We start from the raw sequence: 27,382 nt of genomic DNA on the forward strand, positions 1-27,382 counted from the left end.
TATCAATTTTCCCAAAGGTTTCTATTAATTTGTGTATGTCAGTTCTCTTTTAAAATAGCTATTGTATGAGAGTCCAAATTGCTAAAGGACCACTTATCTGACCCTCAGAGCTCAGTGGATGAATCTGCAATTTGAACACTTATGAAAATGACTTTCCCTGGCTCTCTAAAAAGTGTCTCTCTCTTAGTTATTAAATTGGTCTTAAGATTCAGTGAGTTCCAACTGCCTCAAATTTTATCATGATTAAATTCATCCTGATTATATTTGCTGCCTCTGTGTGACATCTACAAAATGTAGCTGATGAGATTTATGATGAAAACATCCACCATGGTTCACTGTCTTTTGGCAGACCATGCTTTCTTAGGGAACATTCAGATTAAGTGAAAGTTCTAGACAGTGGTCTCAAATATATTTTTCTGAATTGTCTACTCACTTTTACTACACTTAACTTCTTGGACCACAGTGAACAAAATCAATTTTTCTTATAAATGACAACTCTTTGCTTACTTAAGACAGCTTCCACAAATACCCTCTGAGTCATTTCAGGACATTTTTCTCTCTTTTGAACATGTTCCAATATGGCTATCATTATAAGAGTAGGGCTTATCCCTAAGAATTACCATCCACTAAAGGAAGCTGCCTCACCCAAAATGCACACTCTTTCCCCAAGAGAGCCTCCTGCCGTGACTACAGATGTAGGCATAGAGGCCACTCCCTGGCCTAAATGGAGAGCATCTCTACAGGGTGGTCTCAGCTCTAGCATGCCACAGGGGATGGGCTGAGGTCCTGCTGCAAGTGCATCACGATGCACCTTCTCTCTCTGTTTGTTTCTGCTCCCTTCAGTTCTATACAGATACTAACCTAGGGAGCACACCCCAATAAACACTCTGCTTTCAAATCTCCATCTTTGTCCTTGGGGAACACAACCTAACACACCCTTCATCCTGTTCTGTCATAGCAAGGTTCACAGTCCCTAGAAACTTGGGTTCTGACACTGATGGTGGACGTCACTCTCCTCCCATCACTGCACCTGCACTTAGTCACATGATGCAGTCACTCCTACAACTGAAGACATGGGAATAAAAATACAGGTGACTATAAATGGAACTTTACATACCACCAAAGAGTGTGCGGTTACGTTGAGAGCACACACAAAAAATGCATGTTTCCCTAATGTTCTAGAGATTCAGAGAGTCCCTTGAGGCCAGTGTCGTTGGTACTGATACTCATTATAATCCATTAAAAAATGAATGGACATCTTTGGTCCATCCATGTGCAAAAGAGGCCACTCTTCATGGTAGGAGGTTTTAGAACCACCTGAGGTATTTCAAACAAATTTAGTGGTACTTTAAACCAATCAAGCTCACACTCTGTCTCTCTCTCTTTCTCTCTATCTCTCTCTCTCTCACACACACACACACACGCACATGTACGCACGGCACATGGACACACAGCCCTAAACCTTCACAAGTGTTGTTCCATTCTGCCTCTCCTCCTTTTCCTAACATTCTTTACCATACTAATTAGTACTTCGTTCTTCTGATCCAATTTTGTACATTTCTTTCCCTGGAACCTTTCCTGATACTCCAAGATGGGATTGGATTTTTTTGTCTTTGTGCTCCCGTAGAGCCCCAGATTTATATTTCACTGGGACTAATCATAGCACACAACAACAGCAACAATAACAAACACTAACCTAGCATTTATTATGTGTCAATTACTGCTCTGAGCATTTTACATGTGTCACCTCAAAGGTCCTTCCTCTGTCTATCAGCTTCATCTTACAGGTGTGAAAAGTGAGGCACAGAGTTTCGGTGAATTACTATAGAGATTTACAGAATATTTAGCTATAGCCAGGCATCACTTGCCACCTAACATCAGGAATGTGATCAGAAAAAAATGTGTCATTAGACAAGTTTTAATTTTGTGAACATCACAGAGTGTATTTACATACACCTATCTGGTATAGCCTATTGCCTATAGGATACAAACCCATACTGCATGTTACCGTACTAAATACTATACTAAATATTTAGTACAGTACTAAATACTGTACTAAATACAACTGTAACACAATAGTAGATATTTAGTACAGTACTAAATACAACTGTAATACAATAGGAGATATTTGTGAATCTAAACATATATAAACATAGGAAAGGTACAGTAAAAATACACTATAAAAGATTAAAAAAAAGGGTGAGTTCATGTCCTTTGTAGGGACATGGATGAAATTGGAAATCATCATTCTCAGTAAACTACCGCGAGGACAAAAAACCAAACACCGCATGTTCTCACTCATAGATGGGAATTGAACAATGAGAACACATGGACACAGGAAGGGGAATATCACACTGGGGACTGTTGTGGGGTGGGGGGAGGGGGGAGGGATAGCATTAGGAGATATACCTAATGCTAAATGACGAGTTAATGGGTGCAGCACACCAGCATGGCACATGTATACATATGTAACTAACCTGCACATTGTGCACATGTACCCTAAAACTTAAAGTATAATAATAATAAAAAAATTAAAAAAAGAATGAGAAAAAAAAGAGTATAGATTAAAAAAGCTAAAAAAAAAAAAAGATAAAAAAGATATACCTGGATAGGGTACTTACCATGAATGCGGCTTACAGAACTGGAAGTTGCTCTGGGTGAGTCAGTGAATGGTGAAGTCCTAGGACACTGCTATAGATTACCATAGACTTTATAAACACTGAACACTTAGGCTACACTACATTTATTCTTTAAATTATTTCCTCAATAGTAAATTAACCTTAGCTACTGTAACTGTTTTTACTTCATAAACTTTTTTTTATCTTTTCAACTCTTTCATAATAACATTTCACTCAAAACACAAACACATTGTACAGCTGAACAAAAATATTTTATTTCTTTATATACTTACTATATAAGCTTTTTATTTTGCAATATATATATTTACTAAAAATATTTATTAGAATCTTAAAATCTAAGACAAACACACTAGCCCAGGTCTATGCAGGGTCAAGATCATACATATCACTGTCTTCCACCTCCACACCTTGTTCCACTGGAAGGCTCTCAGGGTCGGTGACGTGAATGGAGCTGCTATCTCCTAGGATAATAATACCTTCTCCTGAAGGACCTGCCTGAGGCTGTTTTACAGTTAACTTTTTTTAATAAGTAGGAGTACACTTTAACTAACAATAAAATTATGGTATAGTAAATACATAAATCAGTAACATAGTTATTATCATTACTAAGTATTATATATTATATATGATTTTACACACTGAATTTTCTATGACTGGCAGTGCAAGCTTATTTGCACCAGCATCACCACAAACATGTGAGTAATGCTTTGTGTTAGACATTAAGGTAACCACAGTGTCACTAGGTGATAGGAATCTTTCAACCCCATTGTAATCTTACGGGACCACAGTCCTTTATGTGGTCTGTCATTGACTGGAAAGGTCATTACATGGTGCACAATTGTATTGACTTGTGGGCTTCACCTGATTATCTAAATCCCCAGCAGGCAAGATATCTGCCTTAAAGAAGCCCAGTTCCTAGCACAGGGACTGGAATTATATTTGAAAAAAAAGTTGAATGAGCGACTTAGACAATAGTGGGATTTAAATGCTGGCTCCAACTCTACCTGGCTGCTTGCCCAGGCAATGGGTGATAGATTCCCTGGAGGTTCACTATGGCACCCCTACTGATGAGAGGGCTCTGCCATCACCCTGGGAACTGTAGAGTGTGTTTTCATGTTTCAGTGAATGGGATATTAAATTGACCTTCCCTCTATCATGGGCACACATCAGACAGTTACCAATGAGTTTTAGAAAAGTTGTCCCATAGAATTATGTCAGGGATACTACTAACAGGTAGCTATCATGTATAGGTTTATGATGCACAGACAAAACCTCTTTGAATCCTCAACACAGTATTTTGAGGTACACAGCATTCATATGATGCATATTTTGCAAATAAGGAAAGCAAAACTTAGAGTAGTAAGATACCCAGCCAAATTGACAACTCTAGGCAGTGATGGGTTTCTGTGAATTATTGGGGTCTTTTCTTCATATATTGTATGAGTTTCCTATGGCCTCTAAGGCAAATCATCACAAACTTAATGATTAAAGCAATGCAAGTTTATTATCTCACCATTCTTGTGGTCAGGAGTCTGAATTCTGTTCCACTGGGCTAAGGTCAAGGTAGTTGGCAAGTTTTATAGCCTCAATCGTTTCTTCTGTCTTTTGATGCCTCATTCATATCTTTAGTGTATGGATAAATCACTGAAATAAAAGATAGGTGCTTAGTTTTAACACATGGATTGTTTTATCATGAGATTACCCATAGATACACATTTCTCTTTTGTGCCTTCATAATGAATTTCATAGCCACAAAAGAGTACAACATATTGGAAATAAATGCATCCCCAGTATTCACAGAGGTTAATGGATTGTCCCAAGGTCACATTCAGTGACAGGAAATCAACTGCAGTGTGATTGATTGGTATCCCAGTGCATTTTTATTTTTCACTTGTACTTTAAAATTCAAATGGAGCATCTTAGCCCTTTCTTGATTAATTACCAGAAAGGCACAGTACACAACCAAACAAAAAAGAACAAATGATAGATATAAAGTTCTTTTTAAGTCTACAGGTCCTCCAGTAAAATGAAATCTTCTTAAATGAAGGCAGTTTGTTTCAATTATTCCACATTCCCAGCACCTAGTACAGGTCCTGGCACATTGGAGGTATTCCATAAACATTTACTAAGAGAATAAACATTTACTAAGAGAATAAACATTTTCTATTTGAGTTCACAGAGCCTGTTTCAAGAAAATGTAGCATAGACATCTCAAAAGTCTTAAGAATTTACTCAAATGGAGGTGCAAATAAATCAGCAGTTGGATGTAGCTATCATAGAATAAAAGCTATTTTGTGTTCAAACAATAGAAAAAGCACGGGTCTCAAAATGAGATGATCGTTTCACTCTACACTGCATTGTTTACAGCACAATAAGCCTCTGGTGTTAGAGAGTCAATAAGTATTATTGAGCGTTTACTGCACCCAAGGGCACAGGCTAAGTCCTAGAAATACGTAGGTAAACAATAGAAAACAATCCAAGACCTCATGGTGCATTATGTTAGTGGGAGTTTAAACTTTTATGTCAGAAAATAAGTTGCATAAAATAAAACTGCTTATATAATTGACAAATATATTTTCACTGAAAAGATTCAAATACAACCAAATTATCAACACTATCTACTGATATAACCCCTTTTAAAAGATAACCTCTCTTCATGGTTTGATATGCAAGTAATTAGTTATTTAAATAAAAGTGTACACATTGCTGTGGAGAAGAAATACCAGGTAATTTGAACACCCAAGCATAATATTTTACCTAAGTCATGAGGTTGTATTTGAGGTCATGGGTGGAGTTAGCTGGAAGAAAAGACAGGGAAGACCATTATAAGTAGAGGATAGGATACTGAGACATTTTTAATACACTAAGAAAAAATAATGTCTGAGACATCGTTAAAAAATTGTTAGATGGTAGCAGAAAGACAAAAGTAGATATTAGACTAAGGTGAGATTAAAAAGAAAATATTTCAGGTCCTGTAGGAATATCATGACTATTATTTATTCTTCAAGGTACGAATACTCCTGGACTTTAGTAAACTAGGGCATATTCATATAAGGGCATAAGGGTGTATGAAGGACATATAGTAAATCATGTCATATAATGAAGAGGTAAAGACTCCAAGTATGTTTGATCTGAATTAAAAAAGACTAGAAAATTATAATCGATTTCATACTTTGCATTTCTCTAGCTACTTGAGGTTGAGCTTTCTTTATTTTTACACAATTTATATTTATTTCAGTGTTTTCTCTATTCACATCCTTTCTCATTTTTATCTTGACTTCTTTGCCTTCTTCATATCAATGTAGCAAGTAATTATTATTAAAAATATTATTTTTTAAAATTTTATGTGAGGCAAATATTTTCTACAGTCTGTAATTTGTGTTTTGACTTTATATTATTTTTAGCTGTGCATTCATAAATGTGGGGATGATGTCTTTGTAATCAAATGTATCAGTTTTTTCCCTTATGACTTTTGGGTGCCCTGTCTTATATTGGAAGACATATATATGTTTCTAAATTTTCTTCTATCTTTTCTCCTATATTCTACATCAAGGGTGTGAGTGTTAACTGGGAGCAAAAGGGTAAGAGAGACCAACCTTCTTTCACTGACCTCAGAGCTTCCATCCCACCCCAAGGAAAATGAAGTCCAATGTCTGTTCTAGTCCCTGAATATTCAAGTAGAATCTTCTTCTCTGATGAAAATTTCGATCTTAGCCAGTCTTTTGTCCTTAATGTTGTGTTATTACAAGAGTGTTTTTGGAAGAAAGCTTAAAAAAAGTGCTTACAAATTATCCATAAATACACATTTTATCTTTCGAATATAGCTAATGGTGCACTAAGAGGTATCAATATATGTTCAACTGCAACGAATATTGATGCTTTTTGTTTAAAGGGTGTGTCTATGTAATTTTTGATTTCTTAAATTTTTACCAGAGCCATTTGAACCATTTCTATCATTCATGACACATATTTAATAAATTGGTTTAAGAGGAAAATTATGGAAAAAAAACAGAAAAAAATGTTAATTACTCCTTTCATTTGTTAAGAATAATGTCAGTTCCTTCTAAGAATTTTATAACTTGATACTCCATTGCAGGACATAAATCTGATTCCTCAGAATGAGTTGTTTTTCCTTCTTCAAGCAGAATTTCTTAGGCCCACATCTGGAATTTTAATACAATACCTTACTGTTGCATTATTTTTGTGTTCGTATGAGATGTTAATTTAATGGAGCAGTATCATCATAAATATATAATGACAAATAAACCACTGCTGTATTATTTATTTAATTATGGTAAGAACACATAATATGAATTCTACCCTACTAACAATTTAACAAATTTTTAATTGTCATGTAATTATACATATTTATGGTGTATAATTTAACAATTTGATACTTGCATATGTTGTACAATGATCAAATCAGGGTAGTTAGTATATCCATTGCCTCAAGCATTTATCGCTTGTTTGTGGTGAGAGCACTCAAAAGCCTCTCCTCTGGCCATTTTGTAATGTACAATACCTTACTGCTAAGCATAGTCACTGTTCTATGAAATACAGCCCCAGACCTTATTCCTCTCATCTTATTGCAACTTTGGACCTGTTGACCCACCTCCTCTTTTCCCCCTCCTTTTCCCAGTCTCTGGTGATGACTGTTATACTCTTTATAGACATGATATCAATTTTCTTTATTTTCTAGCTTCCACATATGGTATTTTTCTCTATGTGTTTGGCTTATTTCATGTAACTTTGTGACTTCCAGGTTCATCCATGTTGTTACAAATGACAGGATTTCATACTTTCTATGGCTAAATAATATTCCATTGTATATGTGTGCATCTATATAAACACATAATCCACATTTTATTTAGCCATTCATTATTGGGCACTTAGGTTGAGTCTGTATTTTGGCTTTTGTAAACAGTGCTGAAATAAACATGGGAAGGCACATATGTCTTTGACATAGTTCATTTATTTAGATATACACCCATTAGTGGGAATTGCTGGATCTTTTTCTGTTTTCAATTTTTTAAGAAACATCTATATTGTCTCTACTAATTTTCAAATCCACCAACAGTATACCAATGTTCCTTTTTCTCCATCCTCACCAAGACTTGCTTTATTGGGTATTTTGGATAATAGCAGTTCTAGTATAAGTGAAGTATCTTATTGTGGTTTTGATTTCCATGTCCATGATAATCAGCAATTTTGAGCATGTTTTTCATATACCTGCTAGCTATTTGTATGACTTCTTTTGAGAAATGTCTAATAAGCTATTTTGCCCATTTTTAAATCAGATTTCCTGGGGTTTTCTGTTGAGTTGTGTATATTTTTTGATATATTCTGGATATTAGCTCCTTTGTTAGGTGTATAGTTTGCAAACATTTTCCCCTATTCTACAGGTTGCCTCTTTCTTCTGTTATCAACGTCCTTTGCTGTGAAAAAGTTCTTTAGTTGGATGTAATCCTATTTGTCTATTTTTTGTCTTGTTGCTTTTGCTTTTGAGGTCCTTATTTTTTTGAAAAAAAAATCCTTGCCCAGCTCAATGTTGTGAAGTGTTTTGCCTGTTTTCTTCTAGTAGTTTCATAGTTTTGGGGTCTACATTTAAGTCTTTAATCCATTTTGAGTTGATTTTTTTAATATGGTGAGAGATGGATATCTAATCTCATACTTTTGAATGTGGATATTAAATTTTCCTGGCACCATTTATTGAAGAAACTGTCTTTCCTCAGTGTGTATTCTTGGCACCTTTGTCATTTACAATATAGTATCGTTACCTATAAGCATGTTGTATAGCAGATCTCTAGGGCTTTTTAATCTTGCTTACCTGGAATGTTATACCTGTTAAATAATAACTTCTGAACTCCTTGCAACTCCTGCCTCATGCTTCCCTTAGCCTCTGGCAACCACTATTCTACTTTTAGCTTCTATGAATTTGACTGGTTTTGATGCTTCATATATGTGGAATCATGCAGTATTTGTTCTTCTATAACTGGCTCATTTGATTTACCATAATGTCCTAAAGTTTCATCCACAGTGTCAAAAATAGAAAGATTTTCTGGAAGACTTTTAAGTAAAGACTATCCAATGTATATTCTGTCATAAAGTAGAGAAAAAGGCCCAAAGATCACTGCTTTCTCTCCCTGGCATAGAAGGACAAGATATTTCTACATTATCTGTGGTCTTATGATTTGTCAGTTCAGTCAATAACCAGAAGAACAGAGAGACCAGTGAAAAATTACTACCTCTCTGAAGCTCAGCTTACTCATCTGAAAGAAAAGGGAATGATAAGAAAACATCTCCAGGTACTTCTTAGATTTGACCTTTGAGTCTCATCAGCTGCTATGAGATGTTAAAACAAGCAAACAAAAAAACTAAAAACGACGACAGGAGGAAAGTAGTGTTTCTGTTTGACATTTGGCAGTCTCCTCAGCATCTTGAGCTGAGCTTCACCAGTAACTAAACATGCTATTTTTTCATGTCTTATTTGGGATCAGGTAAATATTAGCTATGAAAATATTTTATAAATAAAATAAAAGTTCTATGCAGTAGTTGAACGTTTTTTATTGAAAGTAAGAACAAACAGCATTGGCTAAATGCAGTTAAAAAAAGAGAGAAACATGCATTGAAACAAGTAAAAGCAAGGGTGGGTAAAAAGAAATAAAATTATTGGCAGGCTCCTGAAAATTTTAAAAAATATTTGAGGAATTATATAACATTGAGAAGGCCATTAGAAGCAAGACTTTCTGTAGTACACTATTGCTAACATGATACAGCAACAAGGCAAGTGATACAATTAAAATTCCACATTCTAAGGAGATAGAATCTGAATGGCCTAACTTGGATCAGGTGTCCTCCCTGGGTCTGTTAGATTTGGCAATTGTAGTGACATGGTGACTTGTCACTAGCACTGGTGGCCTGGATCTGCAAAGAGGCCCCAGTGTCCACAAGGTAAAGTGAAGTGGGACAGCAGCTCTACCTGATACACATAATAAAATTTATTGTTTCTTAGCAAAAACAATTCTGGAAATATATTATATATATATATATATATATAAACATTATATATATAACATATTATATATAATTATATATGTATATAAATTGAGTAGCTAAATACATGAGAAAAAAAGAGCACTCTTGGACATTTCTGCACTAGTCAGATTACTCTGTTGAAGCCCCAAGAGGGCCTTACCCTCATGTTTTGTATCTAAATATCTCATATAGACTAGGAAAAATCTATTAGATCATCATATATAGTACTTGAAAACAAATAGTATGATAAACATTCAGGTGATATGCAGTAAACAACAACAACACCACAATATCTTTATCCTCTTAGAAATTAAAATTCAATGGAAATTTAAAATCTTGGAAATTAAAATCTAATAAAAAGGCAATGGAAATCCAGTGCAAAAGTCAAAGGCCATGGAGTTGAGATTTTGGTTTATTATCTATGTCTATACGTGTGTGTGTGTGTGTGTGTGTGTGTATACAGAGAGAGAAAGAGAGACATAGATATATCAAATATACCTACGCCTATATATATAACATAGGCAGATTATAATAAAGTTTTCCAAAAATTTTATTAAAATGTTAATCAGTGCACCAAAACATTAATGAGCTAATAATAACCACAAACACCTGATTTAAAAGACTAATTATTTGGAGGATCTAGAGAAGTTTCAGCTTACTTCATGGCAGATGGAATTTTAGTGGTGTACCTGACCAGCAGCACTACAAAAGGAATAAACCTGTGATCCTGGAATTAGAATCCTGGGACCTGTCCACTCTGTCCACTTTTTCACTCCAATGCAAACTCTGCAGCATCCAGAAAAATAAGAAGCTGCTAGTTTTAACATGAGAATTTTATTGTTTCAGAAAAGTTATAAGGCTTCCACTTCTCTCTCCTTGCATTACATATTCTATACCTACATAGATAGCCAAGGATTGTCATTCATTATAATCATACATTGATAGTGCAGCAGGCAGTATTTGTTCCAATCCATGTTTCCTTGTCCTATCTTTGAATGAGCTCACCTGCAGTTCTAGTGGATAGTCATCAGCAAGGTGACAGTGTCTCTGTCTCTCTACTTTGCTTCAATGTTTGCTTTGGCCATACAGGCTTGGTCTGACCTGCAAGTCCAACTCAAAACTGTAAGAGAGCTAAACTGCCAGTGTCAATGTTTACCACCTGGGGGATGGGAGTCAATGAATAAATGACCTCAGACTCTCCAGGCTTGGCTAGAAAAGCTTGATTGTTTCTCAGAGAGTCCCTTGTGGTTTTGAGTTCCAGTTGTTTAGAATGGTAAGCCACTCACCAACATACTCTATTATATTTTCTCTTCTCCTACTTCAATTTCCCACTCCCTATCTGGAATCATCTCTCAAATAAACGACCTGCTTTCAAGTTGTTGTATCATGGCTGGTCTAAGACAGACACACAGATTGTGATGAGAGAGAGAGAGAAATGGAGAGATGAGAATTGTCTGTAAAATGGGGAGAAGTGCCAAGTTCCTATAATATCATTCTAGATAACATGCAATAGGTAGTGTTTAAGATAAGGTAAACACTATTTGCAAGCTTTCTAAGAAAGTCAATTTTTATGTCCTTGGGCTCAGAATGCCATTTATAAGGACAAAATGTTACTCACACTAGAATTTGGTATACTGAATTGCATAAGGAAAGATCTGAGTATTAGCAGATTACAGACCCAGAACAGGACCTGTCCCAGAGTAATTATATGACTTATGAAATATGAACACTTAAATAAAAGAATGAGAAGTAAAATGAGATGGATTTTTTTTTACTCAAAACAAATGCACTTTTTGATGTTGAGTTTCTTGGATGGGTGGTGCATAATATCCCCATTAGGATTGATGAATGTAGCTGTTTCCATTGATGACAATTATGCATCTATACATATAGTTACTTCTCAGAGAAAAAAGTCAACTCATAGTAATACATTTTTAAAAATATGTTATAAGTCAAAAAATGGCAAGAGGCAGATGTTCCGAACTCTTGGGACCAAGACTAGCAGGGATAAGAAATTCCTGGATCAACACTGCAATAAATGAAATTCTACATGATGCCACACTCTAGGGAGACATTAACTACCTCTTGCATCTGTTGGATATCAAAGCTATTGATCAGTAGAGACTTGCCTAGAGGGATTTCAACTATGAAAAATACTCTGCAATGAACAAGTGTTTGTAGAAGAGACTCTTAATGGGATTGAAATACAGTATAAATTTCCCATGCATATAGGACCTAGTGATGGCAAAATAATTTATTGATGTTCATTACTATAAACATGTGCACCTTCCCCAAGCTTTGCTAGAATTCTTATACATATCTAATCCAGCTACTTATGGAATTCTAGGATTTGCAAGCATGCAGAAATAGCTAAAATGAGGATAGAAGGATGTATAATAATAATAATCTTAAGAAAATTATAACTTTGGAAACCTCTAATAGTATATTGAAACAAAATAAAAATAAGCCTCATTGTCGTTGACATATGGACATTCTTTTTTTTTTTTGTCTCAAGAAGGGACGATTTGGATTTCCTTTAAGACTTATACTGCTATTGTTTGATACATTTAATAGATGTCTTTCTATTAGTATAAATATATATTTCTTTCTACCTGACCAAGTAGAAAGGAATAGACTCAGGAAAATATAAGAAAATAATCATTCCTTGAAAAGTAGAAACTGAAACAAAAATAAAGACAGATTGACACCAGTGATCATACATAGCATGCTGGTAAAAAGATCAGCTGACACGTGCACCAAAATAATGAGTTTAAATGATGGATGAGCCAAAAATCCCATGAGGTGAGATAATTGCTCAGATAGTATCTTTTATCTTCGAGGACATGAAATCTCTAGATTGTTGTATTAATGAAAGGCATTATAACCAGACACAATTATGTCAGTAATAAATTGAAAGACAAAATTTTAAGAGCTAAACATAATGGGCTTAGAGGCAGAGAGGGGAAGAAGAAAGAGAAGTATTTTCCCTTATATATTATATCTCAGTACACCATTAAATCTTTGCAAATCTTGGCTTTTTGAGGACTTCTTTATGAAAAAAACACAAGACTCTTCATTAAATAAAAACACTATTTCCTTACTTCTGTTTGTTGATAATTAATAGTTCTGGTTTTATTTTTATTTTTTATTATACTTTAAGTTTTAGGGTACATGTGCACAACATGCAGGTTTGTTACATACGTATACATGTGCCAGGTTGGTGTGCTGCACCCATTAACTCGTCATTTACATTAGGTATATCTCCTCATGCTATCCCTCCCCCCTCCCCCCACCCCACAACAAGCCCCGGTGTGTGATGTTCCCCTTCCTGTGTCCATGAGTTCTCATTGTTCAATTCCCACCTATGAGTGAGAATATGCGGTGTTTGATTTTTTGTCCTTGCGATAGTTTGCTGAAAATGATGGTTTCCAGCTTCATCTGTCCCTACAAAGGACATGAACTCATCCTTCTTTATGGCTGCATAGTATTCCATGGTACATATGTGCCACATTTTCTTAATCCAGTCTATCACTGTTGGACATTTGGGTTGGTTCCAAGTCTTTGCTATTGTGAATAGTGCCGCAATAAACATATGTGTGCATGTGTCTTTATAGCAGCATGTTTTATACTTCTTTGGGTATATACCCAGTAATGGGATGGCTGGGTCAAATGGTATTTCTAGTTCTAGATCCCTGAGGAATCAACACACTGACTTCCACAATGGTTGAACTAGTTTACAGTCCCACCAACAGTGTAAAAGTGTTTCTATTTCTCCACATCCTCTCCAGCACCTGCTGTTTCCTGACTTTTTAATGATTGCCATTCTAACTGGTGTGAGATGGTATCTCATTGTGGTTTTGATTTGCATTTCTCTGATGGCCAGTGATGATGAGCATTTTTTCATGTGTCTTTTGGCTGCATAAATGTCTTCTTTTGAGAAGTGTCTGTTCATATCCTTCGCCCACTTTTTGATGGGGTTGTTTGTTTTTTTCTTGTAAATTTGTTTGAGTTCATTGTAGATTCTGGATATTAGCCCTTTGTCAGATGAGTAGATTGCAAAACGGTCTGGTTTTACATGAACAATTTTTACAGTGGGTTGTTTAGCTTAGAGAAAATAAAATTTAGGCAGCTAATTAGAACTATTTACATATTTAAGAGGACTGAACTTTAAAAAATAATTTGATACATTCTTTCTGGCTCCAGGCAGTAGATCATGCAAAGGTTGAGAATTCACTGAAAGATATAAAAATAAAATGAAAAAAATTAACTCTCCCTGTCTATTTTTGACGTAAGGTAATACTAACCTGATAATATAAATTGGGGAATGCCTCTTTTATTTGTTTTCTGAAGGAATGTTTTTGCCATTGAATGTTAAATATAATTCACTTGTAAAATTGTCTGCTGTGCTAAGATTCTGGTTGCATATTTTATTTAAGTGAGTAATTGAATAATTTACCTAATGGCACCAATTACTTTAATTACCAAAGCATGATTTACACTTTTTTCCTTTTTTTTTTTTTTTTAGAATTTTGGTACACTACTTGATTAACTGTATGTCTAATTGTCTAGTTAATTTAAATTTTCAAATTTGTTGGCAGAAAGTTGTTTATTATATTTCTGTATCTTTCTAAATTTCTGTTTATCTGCATCAATACTAGATTTTATATTTCTCATTATGTTTATTGTGGTCTATTCATTTTTCCTTGATGCACCTTAACAGAGATTTTTCTATTCTTTTAATCATTTTGAAAACGTATATTTTGACTTTGTTGTTTTCTCTTTCACATCTTGGGTTTACATGTCATTAATTTAGGTTATTTGCTTCATTATTTTTCCTATTGTGTGCTTCATTTTCAATTATTCCTTTCTTAATTAATATTTAAGTATTTTCTCATTTTCATTATAAGCATTTAGAGCCACAAATTTGCCTCAACTCTTCAAGTAAGCTGCATCTCACATGTTCTAATATGCAGCATTTTTTCCTACTTAATTATTTAAAAACTTATAAACGGTTATGAATTCACAAATTAGTTATTTGTGAAACATATAAATTATTTTAACAGCTTTTATAGGTATTTTGACAATAAATTGCAAACATTTAAAGTATACAATATAAGTTTTGACATATGTATACAGTCAGAAACCAGTCACCACAAGACAGTGAACATATCCATCACACCAGAAACTTCCTTGCCTCCCTCTATCTGTCCTTCATTGCCAACCCCAACTCCAGGCAACCGGTGATCTTTCCATCACTATAGATTTGTTAGCATTGTATAGCCATTTTTTAAATGGAATCATGCAAGTAGCTACCCTTTGTTGTCTGGTTACTTTTATTCAGAACAATTACTTTGAGATTTGACCTTAGATTGATAAGTAATATCTTATTGTTTGGGCATAACATGATTTGTTTATCCATTCATCTGTTGCCTAACATATTTTTTTCCAGAATGTTTGCAATATTTTAAATTTCCACCTGCTCTGAATGAAAGTTCCTAAGGTGCGATGTACTTGTCAATACTTGATATGTTCAGTTGTTTTAATTTTACACATTCTAATCAGTGTGCAATGGTATTTGACTACAGATTTAATTTACATTTTCCTAATGACTAATGATGTTAAGCATATTTTAATGTGCTTATTTGTCTTCTAGATTTTTCACCGTCTATGTACATTTTTGCATATGTTTTTATTAGATTATTTTCTTATTATTGAACTTCAGTGTTCTTTTTAAGTCCTGGATCCCATCTATCATCAGATATACCCTTTGCAAGTATTTTCTACCTGTCTGTGGCTTTTCTTTTCATTTTAATGATAGTTTCAAGAGCAGAAATTGTTAACTTTGAAAAGGTAGTAGTGACACATATTGCTCGGAGGATGGTGGATGCTGGCTTGCGCTGTGTGGTTCCCAGCCACCTGTGTCCCCTTGTGTTTGGTTTCCTGTGTGACAACCAACTCTTGGAGATGTCCAAGAAGTTCGCCAAAGTGATAGGAACTACACAGCAGGATGACAATGCCTTTTCCCTCTTGGACATCTACAGCTTCTGGCTCAAGTCCGTCAAAGCCCCAAAGGGAAAGTTACAGGCAAATGGACCAGTGCTAAGAAAGCTAAGAAGAAGGCCTCATCCTGTGACAGCAGTGAGGACAGCAGCGAGAGGACAGGGACGCTCAAGGGCCCCCAGCTAAGAAGCCTGCTGTACCTGCCATGGGAGCCAGTCTGCCTCAACATCCTAGAAAGGCTATGGTGAAAGCATCAGAGCAGCAGCTGTGAATAATCTAGTGACAGTGAGGAGGAGGAGACACAAGGAAAAAGCCTGTCCAGATGGAGTCAAGCCCCAAGCCAAGGCAGCCAAAGCTCCTCCTAAGAAGGCCAAGAAGTCTGATTCTGATTCTGACTCAAGCTCTGAGGACGAGGCACACCACAGAACCAGAAGGCAAAGACTACACCTGTGGCAGCTAAACTTGGGCTAAAGCTATACAGGGTACTCCAGCTCCAGCAGCACCTAAAGTAGCCAATAGCAAAGCAGCCAGCAGCAGCAGCAGCAGCAGTGGTGACTCAGAGAAGGGGAGGGCAGCAGCCATCCCCAAGAAGACTATACCCGAAAAGCAAGTCATGGCCAAGGTCCCAGTGAAAGCAGCTGCCAATCCTACCTAGTAGAGTTTCAGGAGTGAGGAATTCTCCAACGAGGAAGAAGGGGAGCAGAACCATTCTAAAAAAAACAAGCAAACAAACAAAAAACAAAACAAACAAAAAAACAGATCCCTACAGTTCAGTCCCCCGACCTCCTGCTCCTCAACCAAAGAAGTCTGTGGGAACCCAGACTCCCAAGAAAACTGCGGAGAAGAAACAGCCTGTGGAAAGCAGTGAAGACAGCACTGATGAATCTAACTCAAGTTCTGGGGAAGAGGAGAGACCCTGTCTATGGGAGTCATCTCTAAAGCAACAACCAAACCACCTCCAGCAAAAAGAAAGCAGCAGAGATCTCTGCAGACACTTCTGACCCCGACAGCTCTGAGGATAATGGAGCTCCTTCCAAGCCAGCCTCAGAAAGAAGGTAAAGGCTGAGGGCAGCAGCAGTTCTTCCTCTGATGATTCCAGTGAGGATGAGGAAGAGAAGCCCAAGGGCAAGGGCTCTCCAAGTCCACACCCAAGGCCAATGGCAACTATGCACTGACTGCCCAGAATGGAAAAGCAGCTAAGAACAGTAAGGAGGAGGAAGAGAGTGAGAAGACAAGAAAAAGGCAGCGGTGGCAGTTTCCACACCAGGTTTAGAAAAGAAGCAGAAGCAGAATGAGGCTTCCAAGGAGGCAGAGACTCCTCAAGCCAAGAGCATAAAGCTTCAGACCCGTAACAGATTTCCATAAAGGAAGAAAGGAGAAAAAAAGTCATCATCCCCACCCCAAAGGGCCAGGGAGGAGGAGAGGGAGGTGGATTCAGGAGTGGCAGAAAACTTGATGCCAAGGGAGGTGCAGCTGGAGACTGAGAGAGCGAGCCAATCAGGTTTTGAAGTTCACCAAGGCAAATCCTTCTGGCATGAGAAAACCAAGAAGAAAGCAGGGAGGCTCAACCTCTGTCCAGGTCAATTTGGTTAAGTTTGGCAGAGAGTGACCTGGGGCCAGCTTTGGTGAAGCAGGAGTGATGATCAAACACCCCTCACTTTCTCCAGTGGCTCAGAGAGCCCTCAGCTCTATAGGTTGGGGGTCTTGATGAAGACGAAAGTTCAGAGTAGGTCCTAAGACTTTACAGTGGAATATCCCCTCTTGTCCTTTTCTATATTCCCAGTTTTGTACAGATTTGTTTTTGAGTGTTAAGTAGCAGGGACAAAATAAGGGGAATGTTATTTTTGAAGAAAAGTGATTTCTATTGTTGTCCCCTTCTTTCTTTTCTGTGAAAGTCCTCCTACTGAGAAATTTGTATATTTTATATTAAGTCATTCCCTATTGATTTTTGTTGTGATTTTCAAAGGTAGAGTCCCATGGATAAAAATCTTAGCTATGGGCCAAAATATAGTAAAGGGTCATATGTATGACTTGTTACAGTTAGAAGAAAAATTCTGCCTTTGTGAGTGCACATGTCCACACTGCATCCCTCTCTCCCTCAAAACCTTAGTGAGGGATATTAAAGAATGGTTAATCTATATGCAATGCCTATTAAACATGCACTATGTACTTCATCCTAATTCGTTGGATCTGGGGCTGAAGATTGAGGCCAACGTGGACCTAACCCACTTTTTGGAATAAAATTCACTGTTTTATTACAGGCAAAATTCTGATGTGGTGTGAATGCCTTGGGTCAGTCTGAATATATTTTTCTATAATTTAATCATTATTACATGATGTTTGCAATATGTGCTTTGCTTTTTAATTTGAAAGCAAACTTTTCTACTGCTGAAAGACATTTTTTGTCGACTTGACTATTGCTAATATTGAGTGCGGAGTTGACTGCATTCTCTCATTTTTACATTATAGAGAACAAAATCACATTAACTTGAAAAATACACATCACTTGGTATTTCTGTCTTGTCTCCAGAGGTGATACAGAATTGGTTTCATTAATTCCTACATGGTTGCGATCAAGAAAGTAGAAGAAAAAAAAACCTTTAAAACCTCAATTCTCAGTAGGAAGTAGGTTACATTAGGTGAATTTATAGGTAATCCATATATGTTCTAACAGGTTTAGAAAGAACCTTACAGAGCATATTACCTGATAAACTTGAGTGGAGTGGTTTTGGGAGAATAAACTAACAGGATTATTGTGTCTTGCACTTGGTACATGGGTGCAATTGACGTGCCCCCTTCAGAACCTGAACCGTTAGTAACAGTGGCAGTAACAACACAAACCAGTGAGCAGAGATACAGCTCTTAGGCCAAGCTGGACTGACCATATGGCTGTAGGAGGTGACTGACAAGCAGCAGTGCTTAGCCAGAGCAAGACTGGGAGGGAGGAGTCAACAAGCTTTCTGGAGGCTGAGGGGTTCCAGTGGTGGGAAAGTGTGCCCCAAGCTTTTATGGGTGAGTTACGGGTCTTAAGATTAGTCTCCTCTTGTATGGTTTCTGCGCCCACTAAATAACCTGATGATAACCTGGTTTTCCATGTGACTCCCTCTAGGAAGAAAATGTACTGTTCGTGCTGACATAGGTATTTCAGTCTGCATGGTAGAAGTTCTACATCTTACTACAAAATAATAAACTGGCTGGTTTATAATGGATCTTAGGAGTTTTATTGTTGTGAGTCTAAACCCATTCTACCTCCTACCCAAACCAGAACGACCTGGGTGGCAGGTAGAGGGCCGGGGGTCCAGACCTGTGAGTTCCCTGCAGAAGCTTCTTGGAAGCAGCTTACAGGCTTTTGGATACAGCTCGTCTCATCGTGCCTTTTCCAGGCTATCTTCCAGCCTGGGCATAGTCTAAATTGGGGGTTGGCCAAATGACCTATGGGTCAAACCCAGCTCATGGCCTGTTTTTATATTACCTGGGAGCTAAGAATGGTTTCTACATTTGTAAAGGTCTTTAAAAAGGAGACATAATATGTGGCAGAGACTTTATCAATGGCCCACGAAGCCTAAAATATTTCGGATGTGGCCCTTTGCAGAAAAAGGGGCTCCTGGTGTAATTAGTGATCTGTAAAACACCAGCTGGGAATTACGATCATCTGGGGAACTTGAAAACACTGATAAGCAGGGGCCCCTTCTGAGATTTGTTGGTGCTCTCTGGTGGGGGCTGGGTGCTAAGATTTTTTAAAGTTCCCAGATGATCCTAATGAACAGCTGGCGTTGAAAACCACCTATCTAAGAGTATTTGAAAAGAAATTATTTGATATTTCCCCCATTCATGCTTCCATTTTCAAATGCGCTTGTTAAAAATAATAGTATAAAATGAAATTTCGTCTCAGTGCCATTTCCTGAAACCTGTTTCTCCTTCCAGACAGTTCCTAGGTATGCACTATTATATGTGTCCTCCCTTCCTTTTTGCTTGCACAAATGGGTTATATGTGCAGTGTTTTGCCACTTTTACAGGTCATTTTACAGCAGAATACAGCAGCTCATTTTAAACGGCTCCACTGCGTGGTACTCCACTGTGTGGAAATAGCATAAGTTATTTAAACTAATACTTTATGGGCAGATGTGTAGGCTGTTTGAGTGTTTTGCTGTTACAAATAGTGTTACAGTGGATAGTTTTATATGAGAGACTGTCGGTGTGTATTTTTTGTAGGAAATATTTCTAAAAGTGATTCCTGGTTCAAAGGATATGTGCATTTAACATTTTGATCACTATTGCCCTCCAAAATTGTTGCACTAATGTATAGTTCCAGCAATATTTTATGAAAGAGCCTCTTTGCTTGTCCTCTTGCCAACACTATTTACCAAATTTATCTTTGCTGCTTGGATACATAAAAATGCTCTCATTTCTATTTGTTTGTTTTTGTTTTAAATTAACCATAAAAAAATAAAGAAAAAGTAATCAACTTTTTTCTTTTGTGAACCATGCAGTTACAGTCATATCTAAGAAATCTTTTACTAATACAAGGTTACAAGTATTTTCAACAATTTTTCTTCCAGGAGATTTATATTAATAATTTTGGATATTATATTTAGATATATGATTTATTTTTAATTAATTTCTGAGTATACTTTATAATGAATAGACTCAACTCCTTCATTTAAATAGAAACAACATCGTATGTGTGAGGGAGTTCTGCTTCCAGATTCACTGTGGTTAAACTACAGGACAGGGAGCTAGAATCAATGAATTCAGGCCTATCTTTACTACTTACCTTTTTTATTATTTTAGGACAGGGTCTTGCTCTGTCACCCAGGCTGGAGTGCAGTGGCGTAATCATAGCTCACTGAAGTCTGAAGCTTCAACCTCCTAGGCTCAATCCATCCTCAAAATTCGTCCTCCTGAATAGTTGGGACTACAGGCACACACCATCACAGCTGGCTACTTTTTGTACTTTTTTGTAGAGGCAGGGTTTCACCGTGTTGCCCAGGCTGGTCTCAAATGCCTAGACTCCAGCAATTCGCCTGCCTTGGCCTTCCAAAGTGCCGGGATTACAGATGTCCACCGCACCCGGCCTCTAATACTAAATGTAATAAGTGTGATCATCAGCAAGTCACCTGACACTTCTGAGCCTGTTACCTTATATCTAATGTAAGTGGGTGTGATTGAATGACTTCAAAGCTCCTTTTAAGTGCTGAGATTTTCTCTTAACAGTAGTTGATATTTTTACTCATTATTGGTCTCATCCAAAACAGACAGCCATAAGTTTCCCTGATGCTCCCTTTTTACTGTTTTACCTAGGTTAGCTTGGATCATCCCTTTAATAGAATTGACCATTAAAATCTAGGCTGCTATATGGGATTATAAACTGGATGTTTTTCTTTTTTTTTTTTTCCTTTTTTTCTTTTTTGAGACAGAGTTTCACTCTTGTTGTCCAGGCTGGAGTGCAATGGCGCAGTCTCAGCTCACCACAACCTCTGCCTCCCAGGTTCAAGTGATTCTCTTACCTCAGCCTCCTGAGTAGCTGGGATTACAGGCACAAGCCACCATGCCTGGCTAATTTTGTATTTTTAGTAGAGATGGGGTTTCTCCATGTTGGTCAGGCTGGTCTCGGACTCCCGACCTCAGGTGATCCACCCGCCTCGGCCAACCAAAGTGGTGGGATTACAGGCGTGAGTCACTGCCCCCGGCCCCAGAATATTTTTCTTGATATGATGGTGAGATCTCTAGATTAAAAAATGCTTTATATTAAAAAATTTACATCCTGATAAAGTGCACCTTTCATTTATTTCCCAACTTAAATATTTCAAAGGAATTTGTGCTGTATCAGAAAAGGTTGCACAAAACAAAAGACTTGCAACAATTCAGTTGTTTAACCTTATGACAGGTTCAAAGAAGTGCTCACACAGCTGTGACGGGGTCCCACAGACAACATAGTCATGGCTGTACTACTACTCCTTTTCTTATCAATGAGGAAAATAGAGTAAGGGCTTGTAGAAAACAGCTTAAAGAAGATATTTGACTTTTCTGGATTGCAACATAAGGTCCTCATTTTGGTAGCTATATATATATTGTACATTTCCCCTAGTTTTAGGAAAGGAAGCTACTTGTCTAAAATGGTGACAACTCAACCATATGTTGACAATTCCCATGGCCAGTGGGAAGTCACGGACTTCCTTTGTGTGATAGCAAGCTAGTGCTCATTAGATTCAAACTCAAGTGACAAATAGAAGCTGAAACTCAAAACACACACTTGGCTGTGAATCCGAGAACATGCATTTTCCACCAAGCCCTGCAATCATGGCAGTGAGAGCTTGGGGGTGTGCACAGTGGAAATACTAAGAGTTGAGAGCCCAACAATCTGAACTATGGTCCTAGCACCTACCATTGTGCATCCTAAGGCAATTCATGACAAGTGTTTGGCTCATAGTTTCTCCATTTGTAAGGAAAAAAAGACTAAATAATATCTGAGAATATTAGAAATGATTTTGTAAAGCCAGTGGCAGAAAATTGATGCTTAAAAAAATTGCATCTATTGATTTATCAATGCTTTAGAGTAGCCAAAATTAATTTCAAAGGTGGAGCTTGACTCTGCCTTCAGATATGCTCTTGGCTCAAGTTTGTATGAGTGTGAGAACCTTCTGCTTCTTTTTTTTTTTTTTTCCAAAGAAAATCTTGAATAGAGCTCTCTAATTCCCCAGTGCATGTAAACAATTCGCCTTAGTCAAATGTTGTGGAGACAGATGAGTGCTATGTTAATCACACTAAATAACCACTTACTATATTTTTACTAAGGGATACAACTTTTATCTCATGGCATCTCAGTTTCCACAGTTCAGATGAAACATAATGGTTATGCATGAATATTGCTGAGGGCTCCCACACACATATCTTATTCCAAATAGTCCAAAGTGTAAAACTTCCTGCCAAAACAAGTCAGATCAGCAGAGGATTAGAAAGTTGACTCACATAGTTTTCCCCTTGTGTTGTATAATGCAAAACTATATTTGGTTTTTGTCACCTCCTTGACTCCAGGCACAGAGGTCCTAAAACTTTGGGGATTTCTGAGTGATAAGTATGTCTCTTGTTATTTGTACTGGATCCCTTTTTATTACACATGAGCTTATGCTAATGAGGTGACATAGAATGGGGCTTTATGGTCTTAGGGTGAGGCTGGTCAACAGAGAGACGAAGTGATTCCGGGTTGGAACATTCAGCCCCACCCACTAACCTCTTGGAAGATGAGTGGGGGGCTAGAGATTGAGATCTAAAACATTCTTTAAAAATTATATTTGGAGAGCCTCAGAATTGGCAAATACATCCATGTTCTGGGAGGGTGGTGCCCCCAGCTCCACAGGAGCAAATCTCCTGAGCTCAGGCTCTCACCAAGCCTTGCCCAATGTACCTCCTCAACTGGCAGTGCATTTGTGTCTTATACTAACCTGGTAACTGTAAGCAGAGTGCCATCCTGAATTATGTGAGCTGTGCTAACAAATCAGCCAAACTGAGGAGGGGGTTGTGGGAATTCCCAATTTATAGCTGGTCCGTGAGAAATACGGGTAGCTTCAGGATTTGCGTTTGGCATCTAAAGTGGGGGCAGTCCTGTGGAACTGAGCCCTTAAAGCTGTGGAGCCTGATGCATACTCCAGGTAGCAGAATTGAATTAAATTGCTGGACACCCAGTAGGCATTTGGAGAATTGGTCATTGGTGTCAGAAAACAGCCCACCTTCCTATCCCCCTTTTCCATCAATATTGTTTATAAATGAACTGTACATTATGATCAAGTCATCATCTTTATGAAGGGGCCCAGCTCCTATGAGGGGCAGTCGAAAGAAGTGGGAATGTTTAGTATGAAGACTCAAAGACTAGGGTCTGAGTGGACGCTTGGCAACTACCTTCTAATAATGTAATGCTATTGTACAATATAGAGAATGATAATTTTTAAATGAGACTTACACAAAAATAGAAGATAACTGAAGACAGAATATGGCAACTGAATAAGGAGTTTCCTATTGATTTAAAATGCCCAGAAATGGAATGATTTTCTCACTATAAATTTACTCATCTAAGTGATAACTCTTAAATGCTAAAAAGATTATATGCGTTGTCTTAATTCATTTTTTTTTTTTTTTTTTTGCTGTAAAGAAATGCTGTGTAATTATTACTATTTAAAAAGCATTATTTGGCTCACCATTCTGGATGTCTGAATAGTGAAAGATTGGGCATCTGTTTCTGGTGAGGGCCTCAGGCTGCTTCCACTCCTGGCAGAAGACAAAGGGGACCAGGTGTGTGTAGATCATATAGCAGGAGAGGAGAAGAAAGGGAAAGAGAGAGAGAGAGAGACAAGGTGCCAGGATCTTTTTAATAACCTGCTATCTCTCTGGAATTAATAGAGTGAGAGCTTGTTCATCCCATGGTGTGGAGGAGAGGGGCATTAAGGGTCATTAATCTATTCATGGGGGATCCACCCACTGACCCAAATGCCTCCCATTGGGCCCCACATTTAACATTGGGAGCAGATTACACCATGAAGTTTGGAGAGGACCAATATCTAAAGCACAGCACATTACATTCAGAACTAAGTTCTCAATCAGCCTGTAATCCTATAATTAGCATTAACAACAGTTGTTTTGCTTATTATTGGTTGTTTACGAAATACTTTCACATTATCCTTTCTTGCAGGATTCACAAAACTTGGTTGTTTTTGTGGTTTGTAGTGTAAAAATTCATTCCAGTGATTAAGTGAATTTTCCAAAGTAACAAAACTAGTCAGCAGTTAGTACAAATTCCCAAACCAACTTTTTGATGGAAAAATCTGGGTTATGTCAACTATATAAAATCTTTATCTGGTGGCTGAATTCACATGAGTTTTACAACTAATTCCACTATGATTACTTCTACAAAAGATGAAAATTACTAACTTCTCTACTACTAATAATAATTTTTAACAATATAACAATATGTACCATCTCTATCTATTATGACAGTCAACACTCATTCCATATTGCAAAGAGTTACTATGAGTGTGACTCAAAAGTAGTGCTTCAACTTCCCCCGGACACTGCAAGCCTAAAGTGTTCAGCCCTATTGAGAACGTTCTAATCTCTGAAGAGTAGGACTGGAGAGCTTTGCTGTTTGTAGCCAACACTTTGTAGTTATGGAAACACGTACTCCCTATAATTATCACAAATAACCTGCTATGGAAACATATATGATTCATTCTTTCTTGCTATATTGAAAAAACTCAAAGGAAGTGCTACATCCCCCAACTTGACCACCATGTTAAAGAGAGAAGGTTAAGAAGAAGAAAAATCAAACACCTTTCTGCAACTCCAAATGGAACCGTCTGTTTATTGGAGGCAAAGTCCAAGTTTAAAACATCTCAAATAAAGATTACAGAAAAAAACAAGATAGGGTCTATTTTAGATAGAAAACACATTTGTTGCCAAAGAATGATTAGAGAAAAGTGTATTTTGCCTTCAAGGATTATTTATTATACATGGTCACCCTGGTAGAGATTTGGGGAGAAAGGGAATCTACACAAGTCTATAAAAATCTGCTTTGTTGGGTTTAGAATTTAGAGATAATTTTTACCCAAACCCTTGAGAATATGGACTACAGACATTTTATTTTGAGAACAATCCATGTATTGGCTGAATAAAATGCCTTCAAGTAATATCTTCCATGTTAAAAGAATATGATTGATTCAGAAAGGTGAAAAGCCAAGTGGCAGGCCAACCTTTCAGTTTTCAACAGTTTCTGGCATTTTGTGAATGTTTTATAAAATGTTGTCAAGTCAATAAAAACAAATAGTAAATAAATTCAGTCATACAAGTTTCATCTTCATGGCACTCCAAGTGATTACACTAAGACATTAAGAGGCAAGCAGTACACTATTCCATAGTAAAGGGAATTTGCTTACAGAAAATAGAATGAGATGCAAAACATTCTATTAGTGATCACATGATTTCCTTAGATGTGATTTATCTGTTCATGTATTATGAAAGCCCAAGAGCAATATTTCATGTTACTATGAATTATTTTTTAATTGAGCTATCATTGGCACACAACACAATAAACATATTTAAAGTGTGGAATTTGGTAGGCTTTGATATGCGATGATTTCCTGTGAAGCCATTATCACCACCAAGATTATAAATATAACTATCACCCCAAAAATGCTTCTTGTGCTCCACTGAAATCTCTCCCACAACTAGAGACCCATATCCAAAGTTTGATTTGCTTTCTGTCAGTATAGACAATTTTTAAATTTTCCAGAATTTTTAATAAATGGAATAATATGATTTGTCTGGTTTATTTCACTTGACATTTTAAGATACAACCATGTTGAAGCAAGTATGAATAGTTCATTTATTTTAATTTCTGAGTAATATTTCATGATATAGATACATTACAGTTTGCTTATTTATTCTATTGTTGGATATTTGGGTCATTTTAGTTATTGCTGTACCAAATATAACTTCTTTGAATATGTATGTAAAATATCTTTATAATATACACATTAATTTCCACTGGGTAAATTCTTAGAAGTGAAATGGATGGATCCTATATTAGTTATACGATTAAGTTTTTAAATAACTGTCAAACTGTTCTTTAAGGTGGCTATGCAGTCATTCCATATCCTTGCCAATACGCATGTTTAGTTTTAGTTTTGTTTTGTTTTATGTTATTTTGTTTTCAATTTTATACCTACTAATTGCTGTGTAGTGGTAAATCAATGCGACTTGTTTGCATTTTGCTAGTGACTGATAATGCGGATTCTCTTTCCATGTGCTTATTTGACATATGTACATCTTTTGTCACATATCAGTTCAAACTTTTCCCATTTTTATCGAGATGTTCTCTAATTACTGAGTTTTGAGATGAATTTATTATATATTCTTTATACATGTTCCTTATCAGATATATTTCCTACAAAAATGTTACCCTAATCTGTGGCTTGCTTTTCAATATCTTTAGAAGATCAGAAGTTCTTAATTTTGATAAAGTCCAAATTGTCATTTTTTTCTTGTATAAATTGTGCTTTTGCTGTTACACCAAAGAAATATTTGCATAAATCAAAGTCACACACATTTTCTCCTATGTTTTCTTCAAGAACTTTTATATTTTCAGATTTTACATTCACCACTATGAATCAGTATTTGTTAATTTTTGCATATGATGTGAAGCACAGATGAGCAGTTTTTTATATGAATATTTAATTATTCTAGCACTATATTTTGAAAAGATTACCTTTTCTTATTGAATTGCCCTTGCACTTTTGAGGAAAATCAATTGACCATACCTGTATGGATCTATTTCTGGATTATCTATTTCGTCTTACGTGTTCATTTATCTTTTTAAAATTCCAATATCACAAAATCGTCTTTATTTTAATTTTATGATGTCTTAAAATCAGATAGTGTAAGCCCTTCACCTATGTTCTTATTTTTAAAGTTTTGTGCCCATTATACACACTTTTTATATACATGTTAATTTTATAAATTATATCAACTATAGATCTATTTGGAAAGAACTGAGATCATAACAACAGTGAAGATGAACTTCTAGTCTATGAGCAAGGTATCTCTCTTAATATATTTAAGCCTTTTTTTTAATGTATCTTCATGACATTTTGTAGTTTTCAGCACACATGTCTTGCCAATCTCTCATCAGGTTTATCACTGTTTACTATTTTCATGCTATT

At 36.5% G+C, this 27,382-nt stretch overlaps 1 pseudogene; it reads left to right on the top strand.

The window, feature by feature from the left end:
* The first annotated feature begins 15,551 nt into the window (after nt 1-15,551).
* On the top strand, nt 15,552-17,323 carry LOC100974262 (nucleolar and coiled-body phosphoprotein 1-like; annotated as a pseudogene).
* Nucleotides 17,324-27,382: the final 10,059 nt, after the last annotated feature.

The sequence above is a fragment of the Pan paniscus genome, chromosome 7 (genome assembly GCF_029289425.2).
Source record: "Pan paniscus chromosome 7, NHGRI_mPanPan1-v2.0_pri, whole genome shotgun sequence".
Lineage (NCBI taxonomy): Eukaryota > Metazoa > Chordata > Mammalia > Primates > Hominidae > Pan > Pan paniscus.